We start from the raw sequence: 26,504 nt of genomic DNA, 5'->3' as shown, positions 1-26,504 counted from the left end.
TGACTTACCACTGCCACTTTCCCAACATGGAATACAAGGTCACTTCCCCTGTGGCAATTGTGCTAGCTGCCATCTAACAAAAAGGAGCAAACAACTGATATTCAGCAACGGAACCAAATGGGAACAACGTAGAATGACTAACTGCAACAGTAAAAATGTAGTGTACATGATTACCTGCCCCTGCGGCTTAGAATACATAAGGATGACCACGAGAGCAGTGAAAGTACGGCTACATGAACATAAAAGTAACATACGGTGCAAGAAAAGCACTACCAAAATGGCTACGCACTTCCTGGAAGCACAACATTGGGTTAACGATGTCAGCTGGACAGTAGTGGAGAAATTACCATCAGAATCTGGCCTATTCGAAAAGGACAAGCGGTGGGTGTTCCGTTTGGGCACCCACGTTAAAGGCCTCAATGATGAGATCCCCTGGGGACAACTATCATGAATAAATTAAAATATGAGATACCAAACCCACCTCAGCCCTTCACCCATAACCGTCCATAAAAGCAAGAAGATTTATACTGTGTACTGCACCACTGAAACGATTCATAATGACCGTTCATACAGCAACCTCTAGTAGGCTTCATATAAACTGTGATCAGCTCTCATTGATACAAGGCCACACAGAGCGGAACTTACCAATGACCATTCGCACTAGAAACTAACCTCATCGAACTCTCAGTACCCAACAAGGTGTACTCTAAACAACTTTCAACAAGGTCTTCTAATATAACTATGGCTTCCATCAAACGAATTTACTAAACGCACCGTTTATAAGTAGCACGGGAAACCATGAACTTAAGAAAACCGGTTTGCGACTGTGCGCATGAATTGGAAAACATGTCCCGATAACAGACATGCGCAGTAGGTAACAACACTGGAACAACAGACAACGTGCATGCGCATGTGCTAGTGTTCAACACGGGCATGTGCGACTGACCGCTATTGGACGAGTGTGTACCGGGATACCCATGTTTGGGCACACCCGACCAATTAAGGGACCTAATTGGCAATTAACGGCAGTATATAACCAGTGACCCACGGCAGCCAACACACTCTCAGCGGAGCCGCGTGTGGGGCAGTCAGGCAGCAGTGTCTCCTAGACTTTCGTGAGTATGTCATTTGGGAGCAGAGGTAAACACCAAAACGAGAATGTGAGTACTACAGAATGTAATAACTGTACATCATTTGCAGGTAGCGCATCTGCACATGAACCCCAACGTTCCAGAGGCTCATGAGGCATTGGAATTAATTTATAACAGTATGCTCTCCGAATTTCTTTTTTTCCCCCTCATTACCTCTCACTATATCTACTCCTGAATTTTATTACCACCATAAAATAAAGGAAATGAACAAAGAACCTGAACTTAGAGTGTGTGCTTTATGTTGAGTATATTGTATGTCTCGTACTTGTTCTTATTTTCACGCCAGGTACGAATTCACAAGTAGCATGACATTGTTGTCTAGTGATCGGAGCCCGCACAATGATATTACTTCTCCACAGGTCACTGCGCCTAGTGTTTTATTTTAAAGGAGCGGACCACCAGAATATATTTTTTGTCCTCTTCCTTTTCAGGTCGACCAACAGGCGACAACTGGCATACTTTGTAGGGACATATTAGAACCTGCACTAGATTTCACTTTTGTAAAAATAAAAAACATCATCTTTTAACTAGAGAAACGTGAGTAAGGTGGGAATTTGTGTACCCTGTCCTGAAGAAGGAGCTTCGAGTCCGAAACATGTTGACACACCCACATGGGAGGTAATACACATTGCCCTGCATAACACACCTCCATATTCTGCACATTTTTAATAGTGCCAGCCCGGGGGGCGATTAAAATTGTTTCTTTACCCCACGAGCCAGGCTCTTTTTTAAACATCACTCGCCGTATAAGCCCTCCACTCACACACATAAATAAACCCTCACACACACATAGTCATCAGCTGAAAGTGCCCCCGCGTAGTCGCTGGTTGAAGCACCCCACATCCCGTAGAGGGGTGCGAAGAGCCCAATGATGAAGCATGACACCAGGGGTCCTTTTGGTGTGTGAGGGGTATTTTAGAAACACAGGGTGCTCCCAACCTGAGTAGGGAAACCCTTCCTTAGTGGATTTTGTTTATATACGACTGGTTAGGGAGAACGAATCCATCTATACTCTCTCTCTCCCCCCTTTTGTTATTTTGATTAAAGTAATTAGGCAAGAGTCATCAAGTGTGTTATACTGGCACCCATCCATGACCTCAGTAATGGTACATTGTTGACCACGTCCAGTGACAGAATCCCTCCATCTGGAAACTGCCACTAGGACACCGCCAGCACAACTGTGTAATCTATATAGTCTTGGTGCTACCCGTCCCCCTGTAGTGATAGAGTACTATTCACCAGCATGGGAGCCCGCTGCAGTGTTGAGCATTGTACACGATGGTAAACAGTCTGTCGACACAAATGGAGATTCAGTCTGCATTCATCTGATTAGGGCGGGCAGGATTCCATCAGCTTGACAGAGTACTTGGAAACTCTGCCACAGGTTGGCAATGTTAGTCCGACCAAAATCTAAATCAGGCCCCAGGTGGCTATCTTTCCATTCATGAAGGTTGGCTTGCAAGATATTTGTCAGGATCGATGGCCCATAATGCAAAAGACCAACCAGAATCCAATCTGGACCTGGCACCTTCTGACTGCTACTGGTGGTAAAGCTTGAGTAACTTCCTTTAGCCCAAATACTAGTGTACTTTTACAAGCTGCTTGACTTGTAGTTTTGATCTTAATATTATCAGCCTACTTGTTCTCCCCAGTGTCTTTGCCATATGAAGCATATATTATACACTTATGGTCAAATCAGTTATGGGCCAAACCAGAGTCAAGCGCTAATGCATGAGTGCTACTAAAGTACGGTTGATTAATAATCCTCCACAAGGGCACATTATCCCTTAAAGCCCTCACCTCTAGTAGTTCATTGTAAAGGTGCTTGCATTCCCCAATCAATAACTTGTCAAAGCATTTTTAAATCTTGATGTGCCATAGAACAGTTGTTAGCACCCCAGCCATATTTTTCAAGTGACCCATAAATGGTCTGCTGGTTAACCCCCTTTTTATGTTTTGAGATAGCACCATGACTGCATTGCTAATACTTATCACATCAGCTTCCACACCCACACAAGAACAAACAGAATCCCCATTCTCCTTAAACAATTCAGTTAAGAAGCCTACAGGATTGCCCTTACATCATCTCAGCAGGGAGTGCATTATTCTTCCAAACCTCAGTTTCATTTACCCCCATGACCTTCTCAAAAGTCGGTCATGGGGGCCGGATCCATGCCAGATTTTTAATTATGACTACATTTATTTGAATTGGGATATGCTAAAAAATCTGGGACGGATCTGGCCCACCAGGACTGACTTTGGAGCACCCTGATCTACTAAATCCTTGGAGTGGACCCTGCTTTCTAGTATCTTGAATGAATCCTAAGGCTATGGGAGTGGTGATCAGCTGGCATGAATGCTCTAAGGTCCCCCAGTGACCAGAATAAAATATATTGTAGACCCCTGCCCAATCTATAAACATGGGAAGAAACTCCATCAGGGGGGCACATACCTCATTAGCAAAGGCTAGACTAGTATTTATTAAGCACTTGTTAATGGCTTTCATATACTCGTCAAGAAAAAAGTGTGTTTGGCTGCCATCATTTGAGTCCATGTTGCTGCAAACTATTTTCATGGGTAAGCAACACGAGTGAGTATTGAATTTCCCTATCCATAAAATAGAACTATCATTGTTACCTCTGTAGCACACATTTTCCAGTCCCTTCTCAAGCCCGGCAATCACTTAACGTCTATCATCCCTATTTAGCGCTAATCCAATAATTTGGTAATAAGGGGTAGAAGGAGACAACTTCAGCCTGATCAGTGATCTCTGGTCTATCCCTCAGCTATGAGTTCCCCCCAAGCACCAACCAACTACCCGTATCACAGCCGTATTGGTGGAGTGAGGAGGCCCTGTTTCCACAGCCCCATACATTACACAATCAACCACACTACCAGACATAAAATAACATTCTTTGCAGACCCAGCCTGTGGCACATTTAATTGGCCTAGTCACTCAGTATTCATGTTAGCGTTTAATGTAAAAAGTCTATTGGAGATAGCTAGGTTAAAACCCTCTGGGCTCAGATCACCTACCCTCACCTTAACTGCTCAGCTGTTTCCTTTCCCCATAATTTCCAGTTTATAAGATAATCTCAAAAGTACCATGTTTATCTCAGAGATTGCATGCTTGATCTTACCTAACCTTAAAAAAAGGTATTAAACCAATGCTGGAAAAGTGAAGTTCAGAACCACACAGTCCCCTCTATATGATTTAACCGTCTTTCCTGTCCACTGAACTCTCCAGGTCATAATGATATCATTGAACAATCGACAATGAAGACCTGCCCTATTTTTAAACTATTTGAATGCTTTATTTTGTAATGTTAGCCAATGTTCCTCCCGTGTTGGCAGAATCACAAGAACGTCCATTCAGGTGTTGCATGCAGAGGAAGGCTTAACCTGGACTTATTGTCACACAGTGGCATATAAGTATCCCAGAGTTCCATACTCCCTCCAAGGGAGCCATGAATGTGCCTTGCCCTACACCACATCCTCCAAAGTAGATACTGATTGAGTATCCATAAGCCTCTATAGACTAGTAAGTTAATAATAATATAATAATAATTGAATTTATAAATCGCCTGGTTACACTGTATTAGTGTGTCCCCGCGCTGTAAAACGGCAATAGCCAGAGCCTCCTAGCTGCTATTTCTTCCCACCCGCCCAGAACCTAGCCCCGCCCTACTCATTGGGAAACAAGTGAGTTTTCAGCTCTTTGCGGAACACAAGCTCTGACGTCTCCAGCCGGAGACTCAGAGGAAGTCTGTTCCACTGTTGGGCTGCCAGAGCACGAAAAGAGTGCCCTCCCATTCTAACTCTTCTGAATTTCGAAACCTGAAATTGCCCCGTCCCGCTAGATCTCAGCTGTCAGGTAGGGTGGTACGGGGTTAACAGGTTATGGAGAATGGTGGGCCCTTTTCCCTGTAAGATTCGGTGGCCAACACATAGGGCTTTAAACAACACACGTTCCCTAATCGGAAGCCAATGTAGTGTTCTCAGCGCTTTCCCTGAAGGAGCTCTCTTAGGCAGCATCAAGACCAGGCGTGTAGCCGCATTCTGTATGCGCTGCAGTCTCTGAGTGCACTTAGCATTAGCTCCCATATAGAGGACATTCCCATAGTCCAGCCTTGATGTTATTAAGGCATGGACCATGGTTTTCCTGGCTGTCAATGGCAGTAAGTTCAATGTCTTCCTGAGAATCCTCAGAATGCCAAAGCAGGTGCAGGCCATCCGTTTAGTGTGGTGCTCAAACAAGATTTTAGTATCTGGGAAGTTATTGGAATTTCTGTTTTTTTAGTGGCCTGCTCAGTCACTGGATGTACTGTCTCATTATTTGAAGGAAGTGCTATGTTAGCATATGGGTTCTCCTCTGTCCTTGCTTCATTGAATTAATTTGGTCACTGTTGTCTATTTCTCCAAGACTCTTCCTGTCACAACTGGTTCTGAGGCAAGATGCAATATAATGCTATATTTAATTATTGATCAGTTTTGGTTAGGAACTTGAGTGCTGTACTCCATGGTCAGTAGTATGTTGAATGTTGATTTTTCGGGGGCGTTCGGATTACAGTTGAGGGCATGCTGCTGTGTATGTATTGCTTTTTTTTGTAACCTTTAACTCAGTATCCTTCCATTATTGCACTTCTCACTCCTTGAGGTGTCATTCCCACATTGTAATATTATTTTATTACAGTATTCTACTTAACTGAATGTCTTTTCCTTCACCTATCCTCAGTTCATCTTTTCTTCAGTTTCATCTTTCACCATTATTGTCAGAATGGATAATAAAATCCACCAACAAATGCAACATATGAAAAAAGCAGAAAAATGTATTTAAAAAAACATATAAAATAATCAATCAGCAAACTCTACACCTACTGTCACCTCAGTGAATGAACTTTTTAAGTCACTGTTTTTCCACATACCCTCCTCCTAAAAAGGACCATGTGCTAACAGGGGACATCTTACCCACATATCAAATCATGGGACAGTGGTCAGCTTTAGATGGTGCAAGACCAGGCTAACCATTTACCCACAACACTTGAATATATCCTAAGCTAAATCCCACAAGAGTCAAAGTCCTCAGTAAATCAAAGTCGAGGCAGTCTTCTTTTGTCCTTCATTTATTTTTATTTTTCACTGCTGTTCTTCACACACGATCCTAGCCAACACGTGATTCGTATTTCGTGGTGTCAACCACAGACTTCGTCAGGGCTAATTCTTTCAAGGGAGTGTGATTTAGCCAATAGTCAATCTTTATAAGTATTTAAAAAGGAAGCATCCCAGTCATCACGTATTTGTGCTACGATGTAGTCAAACGTGAGGTGTGTGGACTCTCCTAGTAAGCTTCTCTCAATCTCATAATCAACATAGGGCCAGTAATAGCAGCATATTCAGCACGTTCATGTCGATCGGCGTCTAGCAACCATTTATCCCTTTTTTCATTTTTTGAAACTTCAGATCCATTGGATGCTGGTTTTTTAATGTTGGCCACCAATACCTCTGTCTCCAGCTCCCTATAGGTTATGGCAGTATCCACAAGGATAGACTGAAATAAAGGGGATTGCATCGCAAGCAATGGGGCACAACGTTGTCACAGACACTGGGAAGACTAGTCAATCTCTATCCACATCAATGTGATGGCAATTTCTTGCCTTCAGATACAATCATATGCAATCTGGAAATGAAAAAAATTCCCTACCCCAAAAACGTCATCACATTTTAGGGCATATGGAATTGTACACATGCTTACCTCTTATCCACATGATAATCAACTTTTTAAAAACATAAATCTTCTGATCAAGAAATAAACCTTGAAAAGATGCAGCTTTAACTCATGTTCATAAATCATTACACCGAGAAAATCTGTCTTCAGTAAGATCAAATAGACTTCATTTATACTGACGCCAGTAAAAGTTGACTATTTTGGTTCAGTATGTTTTCGAGTTTTCCTCCTTCTACCACCCTCCGTACCAGTTTCTGTTTAGCTTCTTAATATTTGTATATCCTCCCTGAATGTACTTATGACAGCTGATAGCCTAAAGTAGATTTACATTTTACAGTGTTTATATTACCTATTTCGTATGTTTGTATTAATAAAAATGACCTTTTTAAAGGCTAATAAATCATTCATAATGTGCATTGAATAAAGTTTTTTTAATCTAATTTTGCTGTGACTATTGCCCCCAGAGGCGCTAATCTATTCATAATTATTTTGAAAACTCTATGGACAAAATAATTTCGGAATACAATGTCTATAAGTGGCATTTATATTTTTGTGAGAATTGTATCAATTGCTTTTCAAACTCAACACTAAGACTAAACAATGAATGTAAAATAATTTATGGAGTCTCTGACAACAAAATTGAAATTGCTATTCTCTGGTGTACCAGGAAACACAAGTAGGCGTGACTCCGCAGAAACACAAAACACTGGATAGTTGGCAGTTAATAGTAACCAGCAGGTCAGAAGAAGAAGGCCATGTAGTATATTAACACACAAAGAAACAAGAATGAAAAGATTTAAAAGTGGTTCATATAGGCATCTGCTCTATTATTAGTTGGACAGAGCAGTATTCCTGACGCTACACTGCTACGCTGCATTATATCTGTCCTATATTTGATCAAGGAAATCCAAATGCAGGAACACTGGACAGCTTTTACCAGACTGAAAATCTCATTGCTAAAATTGCCCTAGGTTTGTGCTGTAAGTGCGGCCAGAGTGAGCCTTGACCATTCCCCCACCCCCATCTATGACATGGGGACCTTGCAATTCTCCACCCCTACCAGCCTACTTTTCCGCCTATCCCTTGTTACCCATGGCACACACTCCCACATTCCTACTCTGCACCCATCCCACTCCCATTTATCATCTACTCAGAGCGGGTAATAAATAGGAGCCTTAATCCCCACCGACATGGACATTCTGTGCAGAATTTCATCCAAAAAAGATGCAGCCTTTCACCATTCTTTCGGTGAATTACTTTTAACGGTAAATATATGTGTGGGATACTAGTCAGAATTGTAAATTCCAACCAAACAGTAAACCCATAATACTAGTCGCTGCCGGCATTAATCACGGGTGGGGGGTCGTGCAGGGAGGGGTACATTTAATAATTAATTTTAAAAAAAGACCTGTTTGCCAGCCAGATCCCGTCTTTTGCTAGCTCTGGCTCCAGCTCCGGCTCCTGCCCTCCTGCTTTCGGCAGGAACAGGGAGCAGGCAGTCTCCCTCCCCTCCCCTAAGCCAATCGCAATACTGCAATAGCAGCATTGTGATTGGTGGGGACACCACCCAGCCAGGGGCTTACACGGAGTCTACCTTCCCCATGTGTGCTGCATTGCAGCCTGAATGGAGAAAGGGCAGAGTGTGAATGACTGGTTTGGGTGGCCCCAGAGGTCCAACCAAACCAGTCATGCTCACTCAAGAGTGGGTACACCACTCCTTCCCTGCCCAGCCCTGCTCGCAGAGCAGCCCTAAAACCAAACCCTTTTGCTTTCTCACAGTGCGAAAAGCAGAAACATAAAATGGTAATTATTACCATATTATGTTTCTGCTTCTCGCACTGCGAGAAAACAGTGAGGCGACGCTCCTCCACCCTAGTGGAGGAGCCACCCCTGCATAAAATGTAGTGTTGGACCATATAGTACAGACATGACAGTGGCGTTACAATGCAGCTTCCTCACCTCTTGGCCTTGTAGTGTAGTTCCTTAATTCCCAATAGGCTCTGCGCATTGGAATAATATATCATATAAATTTGACGTAGGACTGAGGTCTACTAGGTCTCTATCAAATATACTAGACTTAATTGTGAGTGCCAGCTAGCTCAGAAATCACTAGAAACTTTCTCGAATACACAAGAAGGGATTCGTTTCTGATAACCGCTTAAACATGGCAACTTTGTCTCCCAAGAATAAGAAATCTATCTCTAGAGTCGTGAAAAAAATAGATAGTTATTTCACAGCAGGAGAAAAGACAGCGTCTCTCTCAGTGTGTCTGCTGGAGGGTTGGCTTCCTTCGGCACTTGCTGCGGCAGGCTGCGTCGGGCAAGTAGATAGTCGAACTGCTCCAAACCACCATTTGTTTGCCTGAGCAAGTGTGGGCATATTTATACCTTGAAGGTGCCTTCTTTGACGCAAGGTTGGACATAATATCGTCATCAAAGACTCAGTTCTTTGAAAACTCCATGAGTTCTTGGATGAGTCAATATTCAAGCAAGGGGAAGTCCCTGACTGCTGAAGGTGGGTTTTTCCAAGAAATCATTGTGGATTTTCGGAACTAGTGGAAGTAGCCCTGCCATTTTTGGACTGCATAGGCTAAGCCTAAATATGGAGATGATATCTATGCCTATATAAGGATAGGGTGATTATACCTATATATGGGCATCAATTGGGAAAATTACACTAGGGTCCTAAAACGCTACACAACACCCACTCCACTTTAATATGTTCAACATTACTAAATTATAAGAATCTAAACATATCTAAAGCAGGTGTTTACAATCCCACCCAAAATACATGAAATGCATTTGAAAAGGTTTGCAGACGAAAAAAGTGAGCATTTGACTGTACGCATTTAATAATAGTGTTTTCATATGAAGTATAAAGCATGAAATCATTAATACTAACTAAATCAATTATGAAATGTACATTCATGAAATGGCTCTTAATAACAGAAAAAAAAGTCGAGACCATCCCATAGCAGAATAATATACTGTTTTGGTGTTGAGGACAAGGTCAAATATTGTCTCTAGGAAGTGTTCAAAAAGCATTTCTTGTTCTCTAAGAATAGTTCTACTTTAAGCGGTTTACTTTGTGCCAAAAAGAGTGCAATTTTGGTAAAAGTTAAAAATAGTTCCAAAGCTAGAAGCTTTGCTTTGAAAAACGAAGGCCGAATTCAGAGTTCATGGAACGCTGTGTGCAGATTTCAAATGTTATTCTCGGTGTCAGGAGAAAACATCAAATTGTCTAAGCTGGCAAAGAAATCGTCTACCACAGTAGGTGAAATTGGAAGTACTTCATTAAGTAGGATAATTGTGCACAGATGTGAAGCATCACAGTCAGTGTCAGTTGCCGCGTTAGCAATGTTCAAATCGGATGGTACCTGTGTGCCTGTTGTTCCTTGTATCTCACCTCCAGTTGGATTTGCTGGTGAGATCTCAATGAACGCCGTCATCAGGATTGGTAGCTGTTGGGGGCAACACAACACGTGAGCCGTTACCTGAACCAGTAATGCGTCTGCATCCGTTGGCGCAACCAATGGTAGCGTTAGACAAACATCTAACACGCATTCTTCTCCGCAAAGCAGGCATTGTAGAACAGGTAAGATGCAATCTTGCCAGATTGGTCTGGATGAAAGAAAGCAAGTGGTATTCAGATCTCTTAAACGAGCAAAGCCAAGAACCTGTATAATTCTGTCACAATACCGCATGGCCAAGACAGCTTGTTCCATGGTAGTCTGGGTATCGTTGGTGACTGGACTTGCCATATCGGAGCAGAATAAACAAAAATAGAATTCCTGCTACGAGTCCCAAAATGAGAGGCAGGCCGCCGAACACAGAGTGCACAGAATTTGGAAAAATGCTGAGGACTGCTTCAAAGGGTGCTAACAGTCCTGAAAAAATTGTCTTAAATACATGCGCGATGCCATTGGTATCAGACATGTTTAAGATTTGACCTAACATTTCTGTGAAATGTACTGGGCAGTTTGTTGATAATAATGCATGTATCTCTGCAGAAGTCCTTGCAACTTGCAGATCATACGTTTCACTAGACGAGGTCAGTGGCACAGTTTTTTGCAAAAGAATGGCTTTCATTCAGCTTAAAGTATCAATTCGTATAGAAGAGATATTCAGTGAAGGCCATAACGCCGACTCCCTGTCTGTCTTGCTTTTTGGATACAATACTTGCATACAACAAGTGACCCTGGCTGACACACCAACTAGATTTTATTTATTTATTTTATTTTTATTTATTTAAAAGGTTTTATATAGCGCTGCTGGACCCAAGAGTATCAGAGCGCTTTACATGGTAGATAAACATATTAAGATATACTATACATATGTTATGTTATGTTATGTTATTTGAATTTTGTATAGCGCACGGCTACTCATAGAGTGTCCCGGCGCTTTAGTGTAACTGAAATCACAACATAACAGGCAAAAACAGAACAGAAAAGATAAACAGAAAGCCTAGCTAAAAAGAGAAAACTGCTACCTACAGGGTAAAGAGCCAAGTTTTAAGGCCCTTCCTAAACGCCAACAAATTGGAGGTACTACGCAGTGCCATTGGCAAGGTGTTCCGCATATGACAATTTGAACTGAAGAATTCAAGAAAGATAAAACATTGCATTAAATGAGATAAGGGGGCAAAGGAGCAGAGAGATATAAGAAGGGATAGGGGGAGTTGAAATTAGAGAGAGAGAGGGGGTGAAGTGAGGGAGAGTGAGTGGAAAGAGGGAGAGGGGTTGGGTAAAGGAGCGAATCAGAGCAGAGAGGTAATGATCAAGGTCAAAGTCAGTAGCGTTACGGACCCCAATATTTATTGAGGAGAAGTACTTTGAGTCTTTTTTTGAAGAGAGGGTAAGAGGGATTGCAGGGAAGGTCTTTGGGGAGTGAATTCCAAATCGTAGGAGCATTACCAGAGAATGCACGTGATTGGGTCTTTTTACATTTTAGTCTATTAGGTATGAGGACAATGGAGTTAGTGCCCCTCAGGGACCTGGAGCACCCTGCTTTTTGTAGTTTGCTAGAAAGGTAAGCAGGGGTGTTTTGGTGAAGAGCTTTGTACGTGATGCAAGCAATCTTGTTGGTGGATCGCCCTTCAATTGGGAACCAGTTTAGGTTTTTGAGGACCCATTCATGAAGGTTGGCTTGCAAGATATTTGTCAGGAGCGTTGGCCCATAATGCAAAAGACCAACAAAATCTGGTTGGTAATAGCTTGAGTAACTTCCTTTAGCACAAATACTAGGGTACTTTTACAAGCTGCTTGACTTGTAGTTTTAAAAAAAAAAAATTTAAGATTCCAGTTTGTTATTCTCAACATATATGGGGCACAGTAGAACAATCATTATACAATCCAGCTGACACATTTTTCACTAAATTACTTTGCGTTTTCAAGGCTAGCTATCATTTCAAGTTGTTGCAACTTAGGTTAAATATTTTGTGAGTACCTGTGTGTTTTTCTTTTGCCTGCCTTCTAAAATGCTAACCAAATGATTTTTTTTTGTGAAAGTTTTTATTAAATTAGGCATAAAGTAGAGTTAACACATACATATCAGTTTTCATCCTTGTTTGCAAACACATATGAATCAGGGATTAGCAAAGCAATGTAACATATCCGGACAGTTCCAAATCAAATCCATCCCCGTAACCCAGCCCCCCCGTCCCCTGTAACATAAGGCCGCACTACAAGGCGACAGTATCTGAGTCAAGTTCTGGTGGTTCACAAATGTCTCCTCTGAATTTGTTCTTTGCCCCCCAGACTTTTTCCCATTTTTGAGGGCATCCACGGTGCATGAAGACCGCCCTTTCCACCACCATTGCCTCGTCCATATCTGTACACCATTTTCGAAGCGTAGGCAACGTTCCTGATCCCCACAACATAGCAATATTCCGCTTCGCCATCATCATGCCAAGCATAGCCCAATCCTGTTCCTGATGATAAAGGTCATTTGCTTCCCATACATTCAATAGACAGCGTCTCGGCTCCGGGAGGACCGAGATCTCTAGAGCTTGCGATATCGTGCGCATGATCTTAACCCAGTACGCCGCAATGCGGGGGCAGTCCCAAATAGTGTGGTAGAATGTACCTTCACCTCCACAGCTGCGCAGACAGTACTTATGTGTTGCTGCCCCTATTGCGTGAAGAGTCGTTCTGGTGTAGTATGTGCGGTGTAGCACTTTAAGTTGGACTAGTCGGAGCCTGGACGGGATCGCCGTTTCACAGGGCGAGGATAGGGCCTCCTGACACTCTGAATCGTCAAAGTCACCTACCTCCCGGGACCAGGTCTGTCTCAGTTTGGATGTGGGGTCCGGCAAATTATTGACTAGTTTACGGTACGTTAGGGAGGTCGCCTTTTCTGTCATGTACTCTGTCAGGAGCCTATCTTCCAGAGGAGTGGATTCCTGTAATGCGGTGCCCGGTGGTATGGCTGCTTGTAGTGCATGACGGATTTGTAAATACCGGAATTTCTCTGTTTGTGCCATGCCATATTGTGTGTGAAGGTGTTGGAATTGGACCACTGCTCTCTTTTTCCAAAGGTCTCCCACTACTGAGAGGCCAATATTGTCCCAGTTTTGGAAGCCTTTACTCCTGCGAAGGGTACCCAATTGCTGGGAATCCCACAGTGGCGTCATCTGTGTGATTAACCCCGCACATTTCAGCCGTATGTGTGCCTGATACCAAATGTGCACCGTATGTGCCATAGAGTCGATCAGTCCCGGAGGGTTACGGCGCCGGTAGAGATTAGCCATCAGGCCTCTGCCCTCCAGATTGTGTCTGTCAGCCTGATATGCCGGTTCATCCTGTGGGGTGTGTAGCCAACTATTTATTAATTTAAGGTGTGCCGCACAGTAGTACAGCTGCAAGTTCGGAAGTGATATCCCTCCATCGTACCAGCTACGTACGAGCTTGTCTTGTGCAATCCGCGCTGGTTTATTTCCCCACAGTAAACTGGCGACCTCCGCTGCTATAGTTTTAAAATAAGTTTGTGGGACCAAGAATGGAGTGTTTTCAAGGACATAGAGGAAGCGCGGCAGAGCCATCATTTTGTAGAGTGCTGCCCTTCCTAGCCGCGTTAGAAGGAGGTTACGCTACACCGCTACATCACGTTTGAAGCGGTCCAACTGGGGCTTTAGATTTTTGTTGTAGAACTCAGAGGGATCATGTGTCGTATATAAACCCAGATACTTAAAAGTATCTGTAGTAATGCGCAGTGGGCAGTCCGCAGGTAGCCGAGGGGGCGGGCCAACCAAAACATAGAGGACTGACTTGGACCAGTTTATTCTGTAGCCGGACACCCTGCCAAACCTATCGCAAACATTCAGCAGTTCCAGGATGGACTTTCTAGGGGAGGTAAGATATAAAAGTATGTCATCGGCATATAGGGATATGCGGTCTTCCCAGGTGTCAGACCACTGAAGGCCTCTGATAGAGGGCTTCCATCTAAGCCGTGCCGCGAGCGGTTCTTGTACCAGCGCGAACAGCAGGGGGTACAACGGGCATCCCTGTTGTGTGCCTCGCGCCAGCGGGAAGTCCCTGGATATATGCCCATTGGCCGCTACATGTGCCAATTGTTTGGTATAAAGTAAGCAGATCCAAGCACAGAACTTAGGTCCAAATCCCAAGTGTAGTAGCACTTCAAATAGAAACGGCCACTCCACCGTGTCGAACGCCAAGGGAGAGGATAACCGCAGGTTCGTGAATAAAGGATCGGCGAGCCAGTACCGTGTGGAGCCGTCGTAAATTAAGAGCCGTACTACGGTGGGGCATGAATCCTGACTGGTCGGGACCTACCAGGGATGCTTGACTTGTAGTTTTGATCTTAATATTATCAAACTACTTGTTCTCCCCTGTGTCTTTGCCATATGAAGCATATATTATACACTTATGATCAATGCAGTCCTGGGCCAAACCAGAGTCAAGCCCTAGTGCATCAGTGCTACTAAAGTACGGTTGATTAATAATCCTCCACAAGGGCACATTATCCCTTAAAGCCCTCACTTCTAGTAGTTCATTGTAAAGGTGCTTGCATTCCCCAATCAATAATTTGTCAAAGCATTTTTTAAATCTTGATGTGCCATATAGAACAGTTGTTAGCACACCAGCCATATTTTTAAATGGTCTGCTGGTTAACCCCCTTTTTATGTTTTGAGATAGCACCATGACTGCATTGCTAATACTTATCACATCAGCTTCCACACCCACACAAGAACAAACAGAATCCCCATTCTCCTTAAACAATTCAGTTAAGAAGCCTACAGGATTGCCCTTTCATCATCTCAGCAGGGAGTACATTATTCTTCCAAACCTCAGTATCATTTACTCCAGGGTTCTCAAAAGTCGGTCATGGGGGCCGGATCCATGCCAGATTTTTAATTGTGACTACATTTATTAGAATTGGGATATGCTAAAAAATCTGGGATGGATCTGGCCCACCAGGACTGACTTTGGAGCACCCTGATCTACTAAATCCTTGGAGTGGACCCTGGTTTCTAGTATACTGAATGAATCCTAAGGCTGTGGGAGTGGTGATTAGCTGGCATGAGTTTTTCAGTCAGTAACAAGTGCTCTAAGGTTCCCCAGTGACCAGAATAAAATATATTGTAGACCCCTGCCCAATCTATAAACTTGCGAAGGAACTCCATCAGGGTGTCACATACCTCATTAGCAAAGGCTAGACTAGTATTTATTAAGCATTTGTTAATGGCTTTCCTATACTTGTCAAGAAAAAAGTGTGATTGGCTGCCATCATTTGAGTCCATGTTGCTGCAAACTATTTTCATGGGTAAGCAACACGAGTGAGCATTGAAATTCCCTACCCATAAAATAGAACTATCATTGTTACCTCTGTAGCACACATTGTCTAGCCCCTTCTCAAGCCCGGCGATCACTTAACTTCTATCATTCTTAAAAAGATTGTTTTAATAGTTAATTAACACAACTGTGAAATCTCTATTTAGCGCTAATCCAATAATTTGGTAATAAGGGATATCTAGGTAGAAGGAGACAACTTCAGCCTGATCAGTGATCACTGGTCTATCCCTCAGCTATGTGTTCCCCCCAAGCACCAACCAACTACCCGTATCACAGTCGTAGTGGTGGAGTGAGGAGGCCCTGTTACCACAGCCCCATACATTACACAATCAACCACACTGCCAGACATAAAAAAAAATGTTTGCAGACCCAGCCTGTGGCACATTTAATTAGCCTAGTCACTCAGTATTCATGTTAGCGTTTAATGTAAAAAGTCTATTGGAGATAGCTAGGTTAAAACCCTCTGGGCTCAGATCACCTACCCTCACCTTATTTATTTATTTGATTTATACAGCGCAACAGCTACCCGTAGGTTTCCCCGCGCTAGGGAACACACAAGAACTAAGGAACAGAAACTAGGGAGATCGAACAAAATAGAAAGAAATTATTGATTAAATAACCAACTTTTTACATCCTTACGGAATTTGAAATAATGTTGTTCGGTGCGTATGTGAAAGGGGAGCGAGTTCCAGAGTGAGGGGGCTAAGCAAGAAAAAGAATGTCCGCCCATTCTGACTCGTTTAATCCTTGGAACTTTAAATTGATGCTGATTGGAGGATCGAAGTGTGCGGCAAGGGCGATATTGATGCACAAGGCCTTAAGGTAATAAGGTGCTTTGCCAGAATTAATTTTGTGCATATAGCACAGTGCTTTAAATTTAGCACAATTGTTGATCCGCAGCCAGTGAAGATCATGCAATGAGGCAGAGATTGAAGTTCTGTAGGGAAGTTTACATAGCAGTCGGGCAGCAGAGTTTTGTACAATTTGTAGCCTGTGTAATACTTCTTTGCTTGCACCCAGGTATAACACATTCCCGTAGTCCAATCTAGCTGATATTAAGGCATGGACTACAGTTTTCTGGGTGGGCAAAGGAAGCATCCATAGAATTTTCCTAAGCCACTTAAGAATGACAAAACAGATGGACGCTACTTTAACTGCTTGTTGCCTCATTGTCAGCTGGTCATCGACAATGAAGCCCAAGTTGCGGGCCGAATGCACTGGACTTGGGAGCGGTCCCATCTGGGAGGGCCAGTGTTGAGGGCCCCAGAGGGACTTGTTGTTACCGAACGAAAGAAGTTCGGTTTTCCCACCGTTTAACTTAAGTTTGTTTGTATGCATCCAGTCGGAAATTCTTGTTAGCTCTACACCGAGTCCCGATGTATCATGCTTAGTTTTGGCCGATAGTGAGAAGATAATCTGGGTGTCATCGGCATATGAATATACTGTGAGCCCAGCTTGCTCCGCTATTCTTGCCAGTGGACTTACATAAATATTGAAGAGTAGGGGACTCAGTATGGAGCCCTGTGGGACTCCATGTTGAGAGACATGGATTTTCGAGCTAGAAGTCGATGAAAAAACCTGAAAGGTTCTTTATAGTAAGAAGCTCGAAAGCCACTTAAGTGCAGGTCCAGTAATACCATAAGATTGAAGGGAGGTTAATAGGATAGGTATGAGAAACAGTGTCGAATGCGGCACTTAAATCAAGAAGAATAAGTGCCACAGTTTCTCCTCTATCTACCTGTAAACAAATGTTTTCCGTAACACCCAGCAGTGTGGATTCCTTGGAGAATCCTGCCCTAAAGCCAGACTGAGAGGTATGCAGGATATCATGAGTTTCCACAAAGCTGGTAAGCTGGGTGTTTATATTTTCAGAGTCAAGTTTATATGCTTCTCCAGGATTTTCAAAAAATCGGGAGGAGAGGGATGGGACGGAAATTAGATGGTTCATCGGAATCCAAATTGGCTTTCTTCAGCAAGGGCACAATCATGGCATGTTTCCATGTCGCCAGAACAGTAGCTTCAACTAACGACATATTCAATATCTCTATAATTAAATATAGTGAGGACTGATTCAAAGTTTGAAAAACTGACGGAGGACATGGATCATTTGGAGATCCTGTTTTGATGCTACTCAGAATACTACCAAAGGTGGTGGTAACAAGTGGGGTCCATTTATCTAGGCAAATAGTGTTGTCAGTTAGTGTAGAGAACGGAGGAAGGTGTTCATTGAGAATGCTTTTGGTTACCGAGATTGTAGAAGGGATAGCAGCTTGTTTATCAAACTCGGCATAAATAGTATCAATTTTATTAATGAAAAACTCAGCCAAGTCATTGCACTGTTTGGAATCAAGACAAGGAGGTTTCGGGTGGCAGGCGGCTCCAGAGAGTTCCCTAACAACTTTAAAAAGTACTTTTGGACAGTTCTGAGCTTCAAGAATAGTTGAATTAGCATGTCTAGCTCGGGCGTCATTACAAAGTGTATGATAATTACTGAGGGCAGATTTATACGATGATTTGATTTTAGGATCATAGTATTTGTGCCATTGTCTTTCGAGATTCTTGCATTTAGTTTTTTCTAACTTAAGAGCTTCAGAGAACCATGGAGCAGGGGGATGACAATAAATGTGTTTCTTCTTAACCGGGGGAAGACAGGAATCTATGGATGAACTGAGCCAACGGTGAATAACCATTTCTTCCTCCATCGAGGTAATAGAGGACACTGGTCTTGTATTCTCAAGGCAGAGATTCAGTTTATCAACGTCCAGATTTTTCCAATTTTTGCTGTTTCTGTAACGAGAAACAGTTGAATAATTTCCTAAGGGTTGCCCATGTTTAATTTGAAATTCTATCAAAAAATGGTCAGACCAGGGAATGGGGACAGCAGATTTGCATGACACCATAGTCAAATTGGAGAGAATCGGATCGAGCGGATTACCTGCTTTATGAGTAGGGCCGAAATTATGAAGATTGATATTGAGCGCTGCTAAATCCGTGATAAAATTGGCAGTAGTGGCTAAGGAAGTGTCATTTAAATACATGTACAAAAAGTTGGAAGCCTGAAGCAAAAGCTGGGCAATGTGATCGGTAAAAGAGTCGATCTAGGAACTCACTGGTCCTGGGGGCGATAGGTGAGGGTGCCAGAGATGGTAAAATTAGGAGAGAGCAGAAGTTTAAAAAGACCCGCCTCACAATCAGGGAGAACAAGGTCATCCCATTTACATGTATATATACTTTTAAAAATAATAGCAATCCCACCACCCTCTTTATCAACGCGGTTTCTCCCCATGAGAGTGTAGTTTGGAGGGAGAGCCGTGGCAATGTCAGGGCCGGAGCTCTCGTTTAACCATGTCTCCATAAGAAAGACAGCGTCTGGCTTTTGAGCCCGACAGTAGGTCAAAAATGTCTTGTTTGTGTTTAGAAAGTGACCTACAGTTGAGACTGAAGAATGTAAATACTAAATCCTTACCAATGAACTGCCCAAAGTTTGCAGGACCTATTTTTACTGTCGATCTGGGAGGTAATGAGGGAAAGCCACAGCCATGACAAAGAAAAGGGCTCAGGTCACAGTTTAAAGGAGCCTCCTTTGTACAGTGACTACATCGGAGAGAAAGAAGGGCCTTCCGGGAGTATCTCAGAGGACCGTGCTGGGATTGACCAGGGGTTTTGGCCCCAGGCCCCGGCTGGCCGCGGACGTGCGCAGACGGGCTTGTCTCTGGCGCGCCTCCGGCGTGCCATCGGCGCGCCCACTGCGCGCGTCCGCTGCACTTCCGCGTTGGGATGATCATTAAGTACTCTATGGCCGAAATAGCCATGAGCACTAGCCCGCCAACCTGCACTCACTCAAAATGGCGCCCGTGAAAAATGCGCTCGGGAAAACACAGATCCCTTGTCCCCAAGCAGCCCTAAATCGGCCATCTGAAGAACGCGAGACCTGCATGGTAGGTGGATGCCGCAATTAAAATGTCAACAACAATTTCAGTGCAAAAATACAGAAAGCAATATTAAAGATTTAAAAGTGTCCCTTAATTCCCGGCTTTCCGCCTCAGGAATCGAACTTAACTGCTCAGCTGTTTCCCTATTATTTCCAGTTTATAAGTAAATCTCAAAAGTACCACTTTTATGCTTGATCTTACCTAACCTTAAAAAAAGGTATTTAACCAATGCTGGAAACGTGGAGTTCAGAACCACGCAGTCCCCTCTACATGATTTAACAGTCTTTCCTGTCCACTGAACTCTCCAGGTCATAATGATATCATTGAACAATCGACAATGAAGACCTGCCCTATTTTTAAACTATTTGACTGCTTTATTTTGTAATGTTAGCCAATGTTCCTCCCGTGTTGGCAGAATCACAAGAACGTCCATTCAGGTGGTGCATGCAGAGGAAGGCTTAACCTGGACTTATTGTCACACAGTGGCATATAAGTATCCCAGAGTTCCATACTCCCTCCAAGGGAGCCATGAATTCGCCTGGCCCTACACCACATCCTCCAAAGTAGATACAGATTGAGTATCCATAAGCCTCTCTAGACTAGTAAGTTAATAATAATATAATAATAATTGAATTTATAAAGCGCCTATTTACACTGTACTATTGTGTCCCTGCGCTGTAAAACGGCAATAGCCAGAGCCTCTTAGCTGCTATTTCTTCCCACCCACCCAGAACCTAGCCCCGCCCTACTCATTGGGAAACAAGTGAGTTTTCAGCTCTTTGCGGAACACAAGCTCTGACGTCTCCAGCCGGAGACTCAGAGAAAGTCTGTTCCACTGTTGGGCTGCCAGAGCACGAAAGGAGTGCCCTCCCATTCTAACTCTTCTGAATTTCGGAACCTGAACCTGCCCTGTCCCGCTAGATCTCAGCTGTCAGGCAGGGTGATACGGGTTTAACAGGTTATGGAGAATGGTGGGCCCTTTTCCCTGTAAGATTCGTTGGCCAACACAAAGGGCTTTAAACAACCCACGTTCCCTAATCGGAAGCCAATGTAGTGTTCTCAGCGCTTTCTCCGAAGGAGCTCTCTTAGGCAGCATCCAGACCAGGTGTGCAGCCGCATTCTGTATGCGCTGCAGTCTCTGAGTGCACTTAGCATTAGCTCCCAAATAGAGGACATTCCCATAGTCCAGCCTTGATGTTATTAAGGCATGGACCATGGTTTTCCTGGCTGTCAGTGGCAGTAAGTTGAATGTCTTCCTGAGAATCCTCAGAATGCCAAAGCAGGTGCCGGCCACCCGTTTAGTGTGGTGCTCAAACAAGATTTTAGTATCTGGGAAGTTATTGGGAATTGCTGTTTTTTTAGTGGCCTGCTCAGTCACTGGATGTGCTGTCTCATTAGTTGAAGGAAGTGCTATGTTAGCCTATGGGTTCTCCTCTGTCCTTGCTTCATTGAATTAATTTTGTCACTGTTGTCTATTTCTCCAAGACTCTTCCTGTCACAACTGGTTCTGAAGCAAGATGCAGTATAATGCTATCTTTAATTATTGATCAGTTTTGGTTAGGAACTTGAGTGCTGTACTTCATGGTCAGTAGTATGTTGAATGTTGATTTTTTTCAGGGGCGTTCGGATTACAGTTGAGGGAATGCTGCTGTGTATATATTTCTTTTTTTTGTAACCTTTAACTCAGTATCATTCCGTTATTGCACTTCTCACTCCTTGAGGTGTCATTCCCACATTGTAATATGCTTTTATTACAGTATTCTACTTAACTGAATGTCTTTTCCTTCACCTTTCCTCGGTTCCTCTTTTCTTCACTTTCATCTTTCACCATTATTGTCAGAATGGATAATAAAATCCACCAACAAATGCAACATATGAAAAAAGCAGTAAAATGTATTTTAAAAAACATATAAAATAATCAATCAGCAAGCTCTACACCTACCGCCACCACAGTGAATGATCTTTTTAAGGCACTGTTTTTCCACATACCCTCCTCCTAAAAAGGACCATGTGCTAACAGGGGACATCTTACCCACATATGAAATCATGGGGCAGTGGTCAGCTTTAGATGGTGCAAGGTCAGGCTAACCATTTATCCACAACTTGAATATATCCTGAGCTAAATCCCACAAGAGTCAATGTCCTCAGTAAATCAAAGTCGAGGCAGTCTTCTTTTGTCCTTCATTTCTTTCTCTTTTTTACTGCTGTTCTTCACACACAATCCTAGCCAATACGTGTTTCGTCTTTCGTGGTGTCAACCACAGACTTCGTCAGGGCTAATTCTTTCAAGGCAGTGTGATTTAGCCAATAGTCAATCTTTATAAGTATTTAAAAAGGAAACATCCCAGTCATCACATATTTGTGCTATGATTTAGTCAAATGTGAGGTGTGAGGCCTCTCCTAGCAAGCTTCTCTCAATCTCATAATCAACATAGGGCCAGTAATAGCAGCATATGTTCATGTTGATCGGCGTCTAGCAACCATTTATCCCTTTTTTCATTTTTTGAAACTTCAGATCCATTGGATGCTGGTTTTTTAATGTTGGCCACCAATACCTCTGTCTCCAGCTCCCTATAGGTTATGGCAGTATCCACAAGGATAGACTGAAATAAAGGGGATTGCATCGCAAGCAAATGGGCACAACGTTGTCACAGACACTTGGAAGACTAGTCAATCTCTATCCACATCAATGTGATGGCAATTTCTTGCCTTCAGATACAATCATATGCAATCTGGAAATGAAAAAAATTCCCTACCCCAAAAACGTCATCACATTTTAGGGCATATGGAATTGTACACATGCTTACCTCTTTTCCACATGATAATCAACTTTTTAAAAACATAAATCTTCTGATCAAGAAATAAACCTTGAAAAGATGCAGCTTTAACTCATGTTCATAAATCATTACACCGAGAAAATCTGTCTTCAGTAAGATCAAATAGACTTCATTTATACTGACGCCAGTAAAAGTTGACTATTTTGGTTCAGTATGTTTTCGAGTTTTCCTCCTTCTACCACCCTCCGTACCAGTTTCTGTTTAGCTTCTTAATATGTGTATATCTTCCCTGAATGTACTTATGACAGCTGATAGCCTAAAGTAGATTTACATTTTACAGTGTTTATATTACCTATTTCGTATGTTGGTATTAATAAAAATGACCTTTTTAAAGGCTAATAAATCATTCATAATGTGCATTGAATAAAGTTTTTTTAATCTAATTTTGCTGTGACTATTGCCCCCAGAGGCGCTAATCTATTCATAATTATTTTGAAAACTCTATGGACAAAATAATTTCGGAATACAATGTCTATAAGTGGCATTTATATTTTTGTGAGAATTGTATCAATTGCTTTTCAAACTCAAAACTAAAACTAAACAATGAATGTAAAATAATTTATGGAGTCTCTGACAACAAAATTGAAATTGCTATTCTCTGGTGTACCAGGAAACACAATTAGGCGTGACTCCGCAGAAACACAAAACACTGGATAGTTGGCAGTTAATAGTAACCAGCAGGTCAGAAGAAGAAGGCCATGTAGTATATTAACACACAAAGAAACAAAAATGAAAAGATTTAAAAGTGGTTCATATAGGCATCTGCTCTATTATTAGTTGGACAGAGCAGTATTCCTGACGCTACACTGCTACGCTGCATTATATCTGTCCTATATTTGATCAATGAAATCAAAATGCAGGAACACTGGACAGCTTTTACCAGACTGAAAATCTCATTGCTAAAATTGCCCTAGGTTTGTGCTGTAAGTGCGGCCAGACTGAGCCTTGACCATCCCCCCACCCCATTCTATGACATGGGGACCTTGCAATTCTCCACCCCTACCAGCCTACTTTTCCGCCTATCCCTTGTTACCCATGGCACACACTCCCACATTCCTACTCTGCACCCATCCCACTCCCATTTATCATCTACTCAGAGTGGGTAATAAATAGGAGCCTTAATCCCCACCGACATGGACATTCTGTGCAGAATTTCATCTAAAAAAAGATGCAGCTATTCACCATTCTTTCGGTGAATTGCTTTTAACGGTAAATATATGTGTGGGATACTAGTCAGAATTGTAAATTCCAACCAAACAGTAAACCCATAAAACTAGTCGCTGCCGGCATTAATCACGGGTGGGGGGTCGTGCAGGGAGGGGTACATTTAATAATTAATTTTAAAAAAGACCTGTTTGCCAGCCAGATCCCGTCTTTTTGCTAGCTCTGGCTCCAGCTCCGGCTCCTACCCTCCTGCTTTCGGCAGGAACAGGGAGCAGGCAGTCTCCCTCCCCTCCCCTAAGCCAATCGCAATACTGCAATAGCAGCATTGTGATTGGTGGGGACGCCACCCAGCCAGGGGCTTACACGGAGTCTACCTTCTCCATGTGTGCTGCATTGCAGCCTGCATGGAGAAAGGGCAGAGTGTGAATGACTGGTTTGGGTGGCCCCAGAGGTCCGACCAAACCAGTCATGCTCACTCAAGAGTGGGTACACCACTCCTTCCCTGCCCAGCCCTGCTCGCAGAGCAGCCCTAAAACCAAACCCTTTTGCTTTCTCACAGTGCGAAAAGCAGAAACATAAAATGGTAATTATTACCATATTATGTTTCTGCTTCTCACACTGCGAGACAACAGTGAGGCGACGCTCCTCCACCCTAGTGGAGGAGCCACTCCTGCATAAAATGTAGTGTTGGACCATATAGTACAGACATGACAGTGGCGTTAAAATGCAGCTTCCTCACCTCTTGGCCTTGTAGTGTAGTTCCTTTATTCCCAATAGGCTCTGCGCATTGGAATAATATATCATACACATTTGACGTAGGACTGAGGTCTACTAGGTCTCTATCAAATATACTAGACTTAATTGTGAGTGCCAGCTAGCTCAGAAATCACTAGAAACTTTCTCGAATACACAAGAAGGGATTCGTTTCTGATAACCGCTTAAACATGGCAACTTTGTCTCCCAAGAATAAGAAATCTATCTCTAGAGTCGCGAAAAAAATAGATAGTTATTTCACAGCAGGAGAAAAGACAGCGTCTCTCTCAGTGTGTCTGCTGGAGGGTTGGCTTCCTTCGGCATTTGCTGCGGCAGGCTGCGTCGGGCAAGTATATAGTCGAACTGCTCCAAACCACCATGTGTTTGCCAGAGCAAGTGTGGGCATATTTATACCTTGAAGGTGCCTTCTTTGACGCAAGGTTGGACATAATATCGTCATCAAAGACTCAGTTCTTTGAAAACTCCATGAGTTCTTGGATAAGTCAATATTTAAGCAAGGGGAAGTCCCTGACTGCTGAAGGCGGGTTTTTCCAAGAAATCATTGTGGATTTTCGGAACTAGTGGAAGTAGCCCTGCCATATTTGGACTGCATAGGCTAAGCCTAAATATGGAGATGATTTCTATGCCTATATAAGGATAGGGTGATTATACCTATATATGGGCATCAATTGGGAAAATTACACTAGGGTCCTAAAACGCTACACAACACCCACTCCACTTTAATATGTTCAACATTACTAAATTATAAGAATCTAAACATATCTAAAGCATGTGTTTACAATCCCACCCAAAATACATGAAATGCATTTGAAAAGGTTTGCAGACGAAAAAAGTGAGCATTTGACTGTACGCATTTAAGAATAGTGTTTTCATATGAAGTATAAAGCAAGAAATCATTAATACTAACTAAATCAATTATGAAATGTACATTCATGAAATGGCTCTTAATAACAGAAAAAAAAGTCGAGACCATCCCATAGCAGAATAATATACTGTTTTGGTGTTGAGGACAAGGTCAAATATTGTCTCTAGGAAGTGTTCAAAAAGCATTTCTTGTTCTCTAAGAATAGTTCTACTTTAAGCAGTTTACTTTGTGCCAAAAAGAGTGCAATTTTGGTAAAAGTTAAAAATAGTTCCAAAGCTAGAAGCTTTGTTTTGAAAAACGAAGGCCGAATTCAGAGTTCATGTAACGCTGTGTGCAGATTTCAAAAGTTATTCTCGGTGTCAGGAGAAAACATCAAATTGTCTAAGCTGGCAAAGAAATCGTCTACCACAGTAGGTGAAAGTGGAAGTACTTCATTAAGTAGGATAATTGTGCACAGATGTGAAGCATCACAGTCAGTGTCAGTTGTCGCGTTAGCAATGTTCAAATCGGATGGTACCTGTGTGCCTGTTGTTCCTTGTATCTCACCTCCAGTTGGATTTGCTGTTGAGATCTCAATGAACGCCGTCATCAGGATTGGTAGCTGTTGGGGGCAACACAACACGTGAGCCGTTACCTGAACCAGTAATGCGTCTGCATCCGTTGGCGCAACCAATGGTAGCGTTAGACAAACATCTAACACGCATTCTTCTCCGCAAAGCAGGCATTGTAGAACAGGTAAGATGCAATCTTGCCAGATTGGTCTGAATGAAAGAAAGCAAGTGGTATTCAGATCTCTTAAACGAGCCAAGCCAAGAACCTGTATAATTCTGTCACAATACCGCATGGCCAAGAGAGCTTGTTCCATGGTAGTCTGGGTATCGTTGGTGACTGGACTTGCCATATCGGAGCAGAATAAACAAAAATAGAATTCCTGCTACGAGTCCCAAAATGAGAGGCAGGCCGCCGAACACAGAGTGCACAGAATTTGGAAAAATGCTGAGGACTGCTTCAAAGGGTGCTAACAGTCCTGAAATATTTTTCTTAAATACATGCACGATGCCACTGGTATCAGACATGTTTAAGATTTGACCTAACATTTCTGTGAAATGTACTGGGCAGTTTGTTGATAATAATGCATGTATCTCTGCAGAAGTCCTTGCAACTTGCAGATCATACGTTTCTCTAGACGAGGTCAGTGGCACAGTTTTTTGCAAAAGAATGGCTTTCATTCAGCTTAAAGTATCAAT

This window comes from Lissotriton helveticus, chromosome 8, assembly GCF_964261635.1.
Source record: "Lissotriton helveticus chromosome 8, aLisHel1.1, whole genome shotgun sequence".
Taxonomy (NCBI): Eukaryota; Metazoa; Chordata; class Amphibia; order Caudata; family Salamandridae; genus Lissotriton; species Lissotriton helveticus.
This window is presented reverse-complemented; position numbering follows the sequence as displayed.